The sequence below is a fragment of the Pteropus alecto genome, unplaced genomic scaffold, assembly GCF_000325575.1.
Source record: "Pteropus alecto unplaced genomic scaffold, ASM32557v1 scaffold205, whole genome shotgun sequence".
In the NCBI taxonomy this organism is placed as follows: domain Eukaryota; kingdom Metazoa; phylum Chordata; class Mammalia; order Chiroptera; family Pteropodidae; genus Pteropus; species Pteropus alecto.
The window spans coordinates 838,922-848,605 of record NW_006436672.1 but is presented as its reverse complement, the minus strand read 5'-3'; the positions used below and the strand labels follow the sequence as shown (position 1 = coordinate 848,605).

The 9,684-nt window shown below is 49.9% G+C and overlaps 1 long non-coding RNA gene across 1 annotated transcript; it reads right to left on the bottom strand.

Moving 5' to 3' along the window:
• Positions 1-6,463: 6,463 nt before the first annotated feature.
• On the bottom strand, positions 6,464-9,222 carry LOC112481162. The gene is made up of 2 exons (XR_003046815.1): positions 8,892-9,222; positions 6,464-6,816 (listed from the first exon to the last, which is right to left on the bottom strand). It is a non-coding gene; the product is annotated as an uncharacterized LOC112481162 (long non-coding RNA).
• Between the last annotated feature and the right edge of the window lie 462 nt (positions 9,223-9,684).

Below are 9,684 nucleotides of genomic sequence, written 5' to 3'. Positions count from 1 at the left end.
TTTAACGTACATATATATCATGAAATGATCACCACAATTAAGTTAACATATTCATCACCTCGCATTACTTTTGCGTGTGTATGGTGAGAACACTTAAGATTTACCCTCTTAGCAAATGCAAGTATACAATGAAGTATTATTAACTGGTCACCATGCTGCACGTTAGATCTCCAGAATTTATTCATCTTCTATAACTGGAAGTTTGTACCCTTAGACCATCCATCACCTACTCATTCCCCCCACTGCCCAAGCCCTGGCTCCTACCATTCAAAACTGTGTTTCTATGAGTTTGACTGTTTTAGATTCCACATATAAGTGAGGTCATACAGTATTATTTGTCTCTGTGTCCAGCTTCACTTAGCATATGTCCTTCAGATTCATCCATCTTGTCACAAATGGCAAGATGTCCTTTTTTTAGGACTGAATAATATTCCAGTGTGTGTGTGTGTGTGTGTGTGTGTGTGTGTGTGTGGTGTGTACACACCATGTTTTCTCTGTCAACGGATATTCAAAAAATTTTTAATAAAAAACATTTTTAAAAATTATTAATCCTCTGATTCTGAGAAAATCATTCCCTACTAATTTAACCAAATGAAAAAGTTTCCCTTTGTGAATGAAGTATCTCATCTTAGAGACATGGCCAGCACGGATGATGCTAAGACCTTTCATACCTCGGGACCCTCCCGTTCCAAGACAAGATGAGAAGAGGAGATAGAGAAGGGAGACTTAGGGAATAATTCAAAATAATTTATATTTTTAATTCGGTTCGAGGAGTTATTTAAGGGAATTTTCTCCTCTTCTGTGTCCTTCTAGATGACTTACATCTTCAAGGAAAATGTGATCGCACCCTCCAGATCAAAGATAGCGAAAAAAAGATGCCTATAAAGGAAGGTTTTAGGCACGTGAAAATCATGGCTTGCGTCTTCTGCAATGAAAATTGCAATCTGTTCTTTCTGAGTAAGAAAAGGAGCAAAAATGTCTACTGCGGGCCCAGCATTTTAGTCCTAGCAGAGGGAATTACAAGTTGGAGAAGAAACGCAACGACCGTCCGTCCCCACTCAGCCTACGGCCGTGAGTCCGTTTGATCACAGTGGACATTTTGGTGAAGGACATCCATCCGCCGGGTGGAAAACAAGCGAGCTAATTTAACATCACAGTGAAGTAAAACACCATTAATCCAGGCATGGAGGTGAGTCAACACGAGACCTCCTGAGAGCTAAGGCTTAAATCAAGACTCACTAAAGCAGTAGGAATGCTGCGGGCTTGCAACTCCCTTCGGGTTTTGTTAGAAATACTTTTTGTCTTCTTTTAATAGTTAACCTGACCCCAGCTCAAGAATCCAAGATACTGAGTAGCCTATTGTGCACCTGGAGAAAACTTTCAAAACCTTAATTACTTATAATCTTAGTTCCAGCAATAATCTCAGTGACACTGGTATCACCCTCCTCTTTTACAGCTCCCAGATGCTCCCACCCGACTTATATGTTCTTATCTCCAGCAGGAGACTCTGTTTTTTATGATTTTAAAACATAGATTGAAAAAGTCTCCATCTTATCTCGGAGCAGAAGTGGTGTCACTTGCCAGCCCAAATATTCTACTAAGAGTTTCCCCTGTCACTCAGCTGTCACAGCTGTTTCTTTCAGCCCAGCCAGACTCCTGCTGAGATAAAAATACAACTCATTTAGGTCAATGATTAAATTGAAAGTTATACTATTACCAATTAAGTTTGAGCAGAGAGAAAACTCAAAAAAAAAAAAAAAAAAATTCTTTGAGAGGGTCACCATGGTACCTGTGCCCTCACACAGCAGCCCCGCCACCCGAAAGCAGAAAGTCTTATGAGAGCGCTTGTCACTAGGGTCTCCGCTTTCCACCTCAGAACAACTATTTATTGTCTCCCAAGCACGTTTTCATCTGGGAGCCTGTGTGCTCGTTGGGCTGTGGAAGGAAGCTTCCAGAGTCAAGCACGTTTCCTGAGACTGCCAGGCCCAAAGGAGCTGGGGAAGTTGATGCACGGCGGGTGAAGAACTCACGGAGAACACGAGAAGAATGATTTACAGTGCACATGACAGGTACATGTCTGAAGATCAGAATAGCCAGAGAGGTGAGGAAGGCACATTGCACAGCAGGCCAGGACGAGGGCGAGGTGAGCCAGGCGCCTGGCGTCCAAAAGGCCCACAGTGTCAGGTGCTGAGCCTGCCCTTATCGCGCCTCCCTAAAATCAGCACCTTTGGTGTCTCTCTTGGTCCCAGCCTCATGGTCCCCAGATTGCCAAGGACCAAGAACGGCAATAACAGGTTCTGTTCTCCAGACTGGGCTTGTTTTAAAGACTTAGCGCGGGAGGAGTGCCATCATAGCAAGCCCAGGCTTGTCTGCCTGAGCGGGTGGTCGATTAGGGGTTCACACACCTCGGCCAGCCACGTCTCCTGACCCAACCCACAATCGTAAAATGCTTTCCTGTTGGATTCCCAACCCGAGGAAGTCCCAAGTGGCCTGGGCAGAGAGACAGGACTCCCGCCCACATCTTGCTACAGGAGATTCCCCAGGCCCAGACACTCAGAATTCTTGCTGCATTGTGCTTTAGAGAGCCTATTATCCCTGCAAGGATGGGCTAATAGTTCTCAAGTAATTAAACCACACCAGGAGTCTTTTAAACGATCCTTTAATTACCAGTCTCACCACCAGAATTACAACCTCCAAATCCTAGTTGATGCTACTGTAGACTTTTGAGAGCTACAGACCATGGGAGAAAGATCCCAAGAGAACCTCTAGTATGGGACCATGGTGTGTGAGTGGGGACAGTTCTGCAGCATCGTGGCAGTCAGGACAGTGGTTCAAGAGTTTCCACCGGACCCGGCCCTAAACCACAAAGAGCACCCAGCTAAGGCCCAGACTGGCGGGGATGTTTTGTTAAAAGTAGTTTTAGCCTTACAGAAACATGATGGGAAGGAACAGAGTGTTCCACATAACCCCTCACCCTTCCGTCTATTTTTCCCCTATTATTAACATCTTGCATCTGTGCGGTTTATTTGTTAGAACGGATGCGCTGATAGTAACACATTAATATCAACTAACATCATTGTTCACAGAATTCACTCTTGGTGATGTACATTCTATGGATTTTGACAAATATACAGTGACCTGGATCCACCATTATAGAACAATACAGAATAGTTTTACTGCCCTAAAAATCCCCTGCACTCACCTATTTACCCCTCTGCTCCCCCAAACCGACAGGAATGTATTTTGATTTTCAATTTGCTAGAGAAAGGTGTATATTTTTCTTTTTTCCTTTGAAAACAAGTTGTGGTGTGATTCATTCAGATTACAGGGTCATCATAAAGCCGAGCTCGGAAGGTCTCGTGAAGCCGGGTCAAGATCACGCGATATCTCCCATGTCTCCTGCACCATGTGGCAACTGTGGGCTATTCATGGACCATAGCAGCCTCTTTGCCAGAAGTCCAGTAGCTGCCTGTATTCTAACTCTCATGTTACCCGACAAGGATGGGCATTCGTGAAGTCCAGATGATGCTGAAGATAGACAAGGAGTACTCAGAAACTTCCAGAATACAAAGAAAGGCAGAGCTTATCAAAGTATTGGTTCTCAAAGTATTGCCCAAGCACCCTCGCGGGGTCCCTGAGACCTGTCAGGGTCTCATGGGTTCAAAATGATTTTCACAACAGCACTACAAAGTTATTTTCATTTTTCACTCTTAGTGCTTCAAAAGTATACAGCGGAGTGTTTCAGAGCCTTCGTGGCTTCTGGTGACACAGCAGACTGAATGCAGATATAAGAATTCAGCTGTCTTCTATTAAGGCAGACAATAAAAAGTTTTGCGAAATGTAAAATAATGCCACTTTTCACTGTTTTTGTTTTGGAAAATATAATTTCCGTTTGTAAAATCATGTGTTTTATATGTGATGGGTTTATTATTGTCATTTTATGTGAAATAAATACTGTTATGTTTTTCCCAGTTTTAATTTCTAATATGACAAATATTGATAGATAGTACCCACATTCAAAGCTTTTTGGAATCCTCAATTTTTAAGAAGGCAAAGGAGTCTTGAGACCGAAGTGTTTGGGATTGCTGATTTATAGCAAAGGATTCAGAGTCAGAAAAACCTGGGTTAAAAAACCCAGGTCTGCCATTTGGATGAGTTATTTACCCCTAACCCACCCAGAGCCTTGGCTTCTTTATCTGTAAAATGGTGACAATGTTTACTTCATGGGTGGTGGCAAAGATTAATGACCTGCTGCATGGAAGAGCACCCTGCGTGCTTCCTGGCATAGCTGAGGCGGTCCATAAACAGCAAGAGAAGAAAAAGGAAGAAAATTCAAAACTCAGTTTCCATTCTCACATACGGCGGGGCCGTTCTGCTGTGCATGATAGAACTCTGAATAACTAATGGGGTCTTCTGCCCACCCCACCCCATCCCCATGTGCTGCAAGCAATGGCAGGCTGGAGTTGGTGGGCCTCCAATGACGGGAATTACATGATCAGAAGGAGAGGGCGCTTCTCTTCCGTTCTCACGGGAGAACAGCACGGATGGAGGCTTGCAAGGAGCAGACAGCAGAGCCTCCCCATGGGACGCTGAGCGGGCTAACCAGCCAGCTCATGCACACACTCGCACACGCCACGCACACATGTCCATACTGAGTGAATATAGATCCGTGAAAGAGACCATATCCAAAATCAAGCTTCTCACACAATCGTAACCTAATTAACAGGACCTCAGCGCATCGCAGCCTCACGAACACACAGTTGCCATCCTCCCTGTTGCTTTTCATCTGGATGAGCAGTCAGCCGAATCCCAGGGCCCACCCAGAGATCTGGACACAACTAGTCGGGGGCAGAGACCGGGCATCTGGGTTTTCATGCAAACTCCAGACATGCAACCGGAGGAGAGCCCGCCAGTCCGCCCTGGGCAGGCCAGAAGACCTGAGCAGGGTCTTTCTCGCTCTCATCACACGTCCAGTGCAGGAGGGCAAGGGGACTCTGTTCACTGTAGCCGCCAGGGGAACCCGGGACCCATCTCCGTGACTGCTGTAGTAGAGGGAAGAGAAGATAGCCCAGGAAAGACTTCTTATCGACCAAGTTCCACACATCGCTTTGACATACACTTTGTTGTCCAGAGCAAGCCACACGGCCCTACCCAACGAACTTCACGGGAGTGGGAAGGTGCGATGGTCCGGGCCCCACGCCCTAATGACCTTCCTGCTAACCTTCTCTGGGCTCTGACGACCTGCCAGGGATGGTGCTCAGCGGTTTGCATCTGTCCTCGTCTCATCTGAACCCCACAACAACCTGTGAGGTAGAGTGTGTTTACAGCCCTGCTTTACAAAAGAGGGCTGCAAGGCACGGACAGTTTAATTTGCCAGCGTCACCCTGGGAGCTAGAAATAGGGCTGTGATTTGAATCCAAGCTGTTTGACACACTTACCCACTGGACTCTGCTCATTTCCTGATATTTGACTAATAATTACTTGAGCAGGGCCCGTATGGGCGGAACTGGGGACACAGCAGAGCTCCAGGGAGCCAGGCCCCTGTGCAGTGCAGGGGGCATGCGTTCTGATGGAGTTTGTCTACATCAGGCGCTGTTAGGATTCTAACCCCAAATCTCAAAGCTGGAAAAAACTAAAGAACCCGAGCCTAAATGCCCCTCCATCTCACCTTCTCCCCTTTCCACGGGGGAATCCTCTCTGCCACACCCCCTCCTCCTCCCTGGGGGCCCCGCAGCCTCTTCACCAATTCTTTCTTTCTCTCTGGGGAAAGCCCAGTTTACCGCAACTTCTTCTTAGCACTGAGGCCTTGGTGCCCCCATCCCTGGGCCAGAGGGAACTGGAGTGGCCTCCTTCCTCCTGGCCTTGCCCCCTCACGTAATGGAAAGTGTTACCCTGTTCTCTAATAAGAATCAGCTCCTGCTCCTGGAATGAGGCAGAGTCTTTAAAGAAAGGCGAAGTTCCCCGTGTTTCCGGGCCCGGCAGCCACGTGGCCGCCCTTACACAGTGTCCGCTTCTGCTGTTCTGGGTGGACGTGTCCCCACTTCTTTGCTTTGCAACAGCCACGCCCCGTGGTAACATCAGCCGGCAACCCTCCGGCCCAGCCTTTTCCATGGGCGGGGGGACACTCGCTCAGAAAAGTCAACTCCTGTTTCCTTCGGGCCTTGTGATAACGTGGGCTCCCCCTGCCCCGCCCCCCACAGCCCCGGAAAAGGACTGTGGACCCCGCAGAGGCATTATCCAATCGGTTCAACTTGCCCAGGGCTTTCTGGTTAGATTCTAACTTCATTTTAAGAGAAAATAGCCAAAGGCCACAGGTTACTAAATTTCTTTTCTTTTCCTTTTTATCCTCTCTCAATCGCAAAGACCAGGCCCAGGCACTAAGTTGTGAATTATTCCATCTTTTCTCAAATGGACCATATCAAGGGGCCGTGGAGTCATAACAGAATGAGCTCGGCACTCTGAGGCTTACCCAGTACTTTTATTTATATACATGTAGACTCTCTTATTTGATTCTCGCTCACATTATGCTGGTGAGACAGACGTCAGAATTCCATCCATTTTGCAGAGCAGCGAACTGAGGCTTAGGGAAGTTCAGCAGCTGGCCCGGCGTCACACGGCGTTTACATGGGAAAGCTGGGCTTGAACTTCGGGTTCCAGCCCGCCATCGCTACCATTGCCACCACGTGCTCACCAAATTCTACTCCGGCAAAGCGTCGTTTCCACTTTCGAAGATTTCGTGACCCCAAACCGGAACTAAGATGTTTGCTCAGCAAGTTGTATAAAGCCTTTCTGGGCAGGTATCGTTTGAGACTTAGCCTAGAAAGTGCAAGGGGGCGGGGGGGAGGCAAGCAGGGAGCGGGCAGCGGAGAGAGAACACAGCTCATGGTTTACCCTGCCGGCTTCAGAGGGCCCTGCGGACGAGCTGCATCCCTGAGCCAGCCCTGGGCGCTGTCGCCTGGATCTGCAGAGGGAGGGCTCCTGACACAGCAAAGGTGGACAGGCCTGTGAGCCAGGACTCAGAAGACTAGGGTGAGGATTAGGACAGGTGGAAAGGAAGGCAGCCGAGATGCTGGGCAGAGAGCGGCCAAGGCCCAGGCGAGAACGCCTTTGCCAGGGTATTTTAAATTCTTCGTTCTTAAAAACTTTGGCCAAGCACACGAGAACACACGTGACCCAGACAGGACCGTAAACATCCACCTCCCCCATGAGCTGGCACTCCACTGATAACCCAGCCCCCAGCGGCACCTGACGGGCAGGAGGAGAAAGGGATATGACCTGAGCCTTCAGCCACAGGTGTGTGCTCACACGCACCAACTGCCCACTGCTCACACGCACCAACTGCCCGCTGCCTCTTGTGCATCTTCTGTCTCTTTCAAATATTCTCACTTGGCCATTTTTCTCAGGACAAAGATACAAGCCCAACTTGGGTTCATCAGAGGCCAGAGAGGTGCCCACCTGAGTCCCTGAGGTAAAACCCTTCAGCCTGCTGTTATGATTTTTGCTTCCTTGTCTCTTCCCTATTAGAGTAGGTTTATAAGTCCTGGTGTGTCCACAGTAGGTGCTTCATAAATGGTAGCTGGCCAGAGCAGCAGCTGGGAGGAGACCCTGAGTCGGTTGATGGTACCACCATGGGCGCCGTGCTTCATAAATGGTAGCTGGCCAGAGCAGCAGCGGTTGATGGTACCACCATGGGCGTCTGTTCCCTTCTCTAAAGTAGAAGGTTGGCTTGGGGCATCTCTAAGACCAGCTCAGCTCTGACCCTGAGGCTTCTCGCGTTCTGTTGTTGCTCCCCATTCCAGGACTGGCTCTTGGCAGCCTGAGAGTTTTGCTCAGCTCTCACTATCTGCTGGCCTTGTCTGCCCCAGAGCTTCAAAGTTTGGAGAGCAGGCAGTGGGTTCTCATAACTGGTGTGAATGACGCTCGCCCCACCCACACACCCACACACCCACACACCCACACACCCACACACCCACACACACACACACACACACACACACAGACCCCGCAGGCTGCAGCCTGGTGGCGGGGGGCTGTGCTCTAAAGGAGGGGCCTGGGCCCTTGAGGCTGCTGTTGCTTCGTGATCACGCTGCCCCATCTCTCAAAACCACCTTTCAGCCTGACCAGAACAGACCATTGTCTTCAGGTCTACCATCTCTGAAAATGCAGGTCTACCATCTCTGAAAATGCACCAGGCCTCACAGACATTGGGGAGCAGAAGACCGAGATGCATCCGCAGCCAGAGGATGGAAGCCCTCCCAGGTCCCCACCGACACCCAGTGTCATGTGCGTTTCTGGCTTTTTGGCGCCCACGCCGACGTCCCTGTCTGCCCCTGACTTTCAATCACAGCATCCTGATTTCCTTTTGGAAACTTGGATGCAATCCGTCGAGACCATCATTCAAGACGCCCTGCCCCGCACAAGGCAAGAGGTGGGCCCCAGAGCCCAGCCCGCTGCACAGACTTCCCTGGAATCTGAGTCGTGGGCAGAGACAACGAAGCACAAACGGCCGGCGCCCTCATCCCGGAGGCGCTGGGGGACCTTCCATCACCGTCTGCCAAGAGGCTCGGCACCCCGCGCCCTGGAATTTAGTGCTCTCTCCTCCACCTTCTCTCTGGTTCTGCCTTTTTCAATTCCCTGTTCTGTCGCCCACACCCAGAAAGCTCTATCTGATTCACGCTCCAAAGCCCAGGGCGAAGGGTTAAAGAACGCACACCTTCGGTTCTCTTGGGGCAGCGGGGCCGGACCCCTGCCTCTTCCTCAGCATGGCCGGACCACACGTGAGGCCAGAGCTCCAAGCCTGATGCCCGCTCTGGGCTTCGTGGCCTCCGGCTTGGGACTTGACTTCTCTGAACCTCAGTTTCCTCATCTCTGAATTGGGAACGTTTGCCTACCTGGTGGGGCTGGGGTGTGGGCGAGCACGGGGCTGGGAACCCCCAGGACATTCAGGGAGGGTAGGTTGTTGTTCTGGTTGTCTTTCCAATGAGAATCGCTCCTTGCTTCTCACGCATTAACCCCAGGAGGTACTGGAGAAACAAATCAGCTTCTTCCTGATTCACGTACACCGAAATCACAGCATTTTTGGTTGCACAAAACATGAAGTCGCCAAGAAAAGCCTTCCTGAGGCGCTTTGGATAAAGGGCTTCTTTTTCTGACTCGAAATAAGGAGTCATTCGCCAAACTGAAATAGCACATAAACCTTAGAAGCCACAGATTTGAGTGAAATCTAATCTTAGCCAAAACTGGCAGGAGTGAGGAGGTGTGGGGGAGGGGGAGGATGAGTCAGAGATTCCGCTCTTTGGAGGGGGCAGCCTAATATGGCATTGGGGAGCCACGAGAGACGACTTAGGTATGCCTGGACTCTCAGACTGGAGCCGTGACTCTGGCCAGGAACCAGCTGTGCCCCCCCCACCCCCACCCGCCACCTACCCTCGCACACACGCGGAGCAGAGCCTTGGGGTGCAAACCGACACTGGGAACCCATGTCAGGTTAGAAGGAGCCAGCCGAGAGACCAGCAGCTTGACCCCAGAAACGAGGGCAGCCACCTCTCTCCCAGCCTGCCCCGGTTCCCATGTCAAGGTAGAGACCTGTTCCTTCAGGAGGACACGGTCTTCGCTGACCCCAGGGTCTCCTAAGTGCAGCTGACACTGAGTCTGTGATATGCCATGGAAACGTGTGAGTAACAG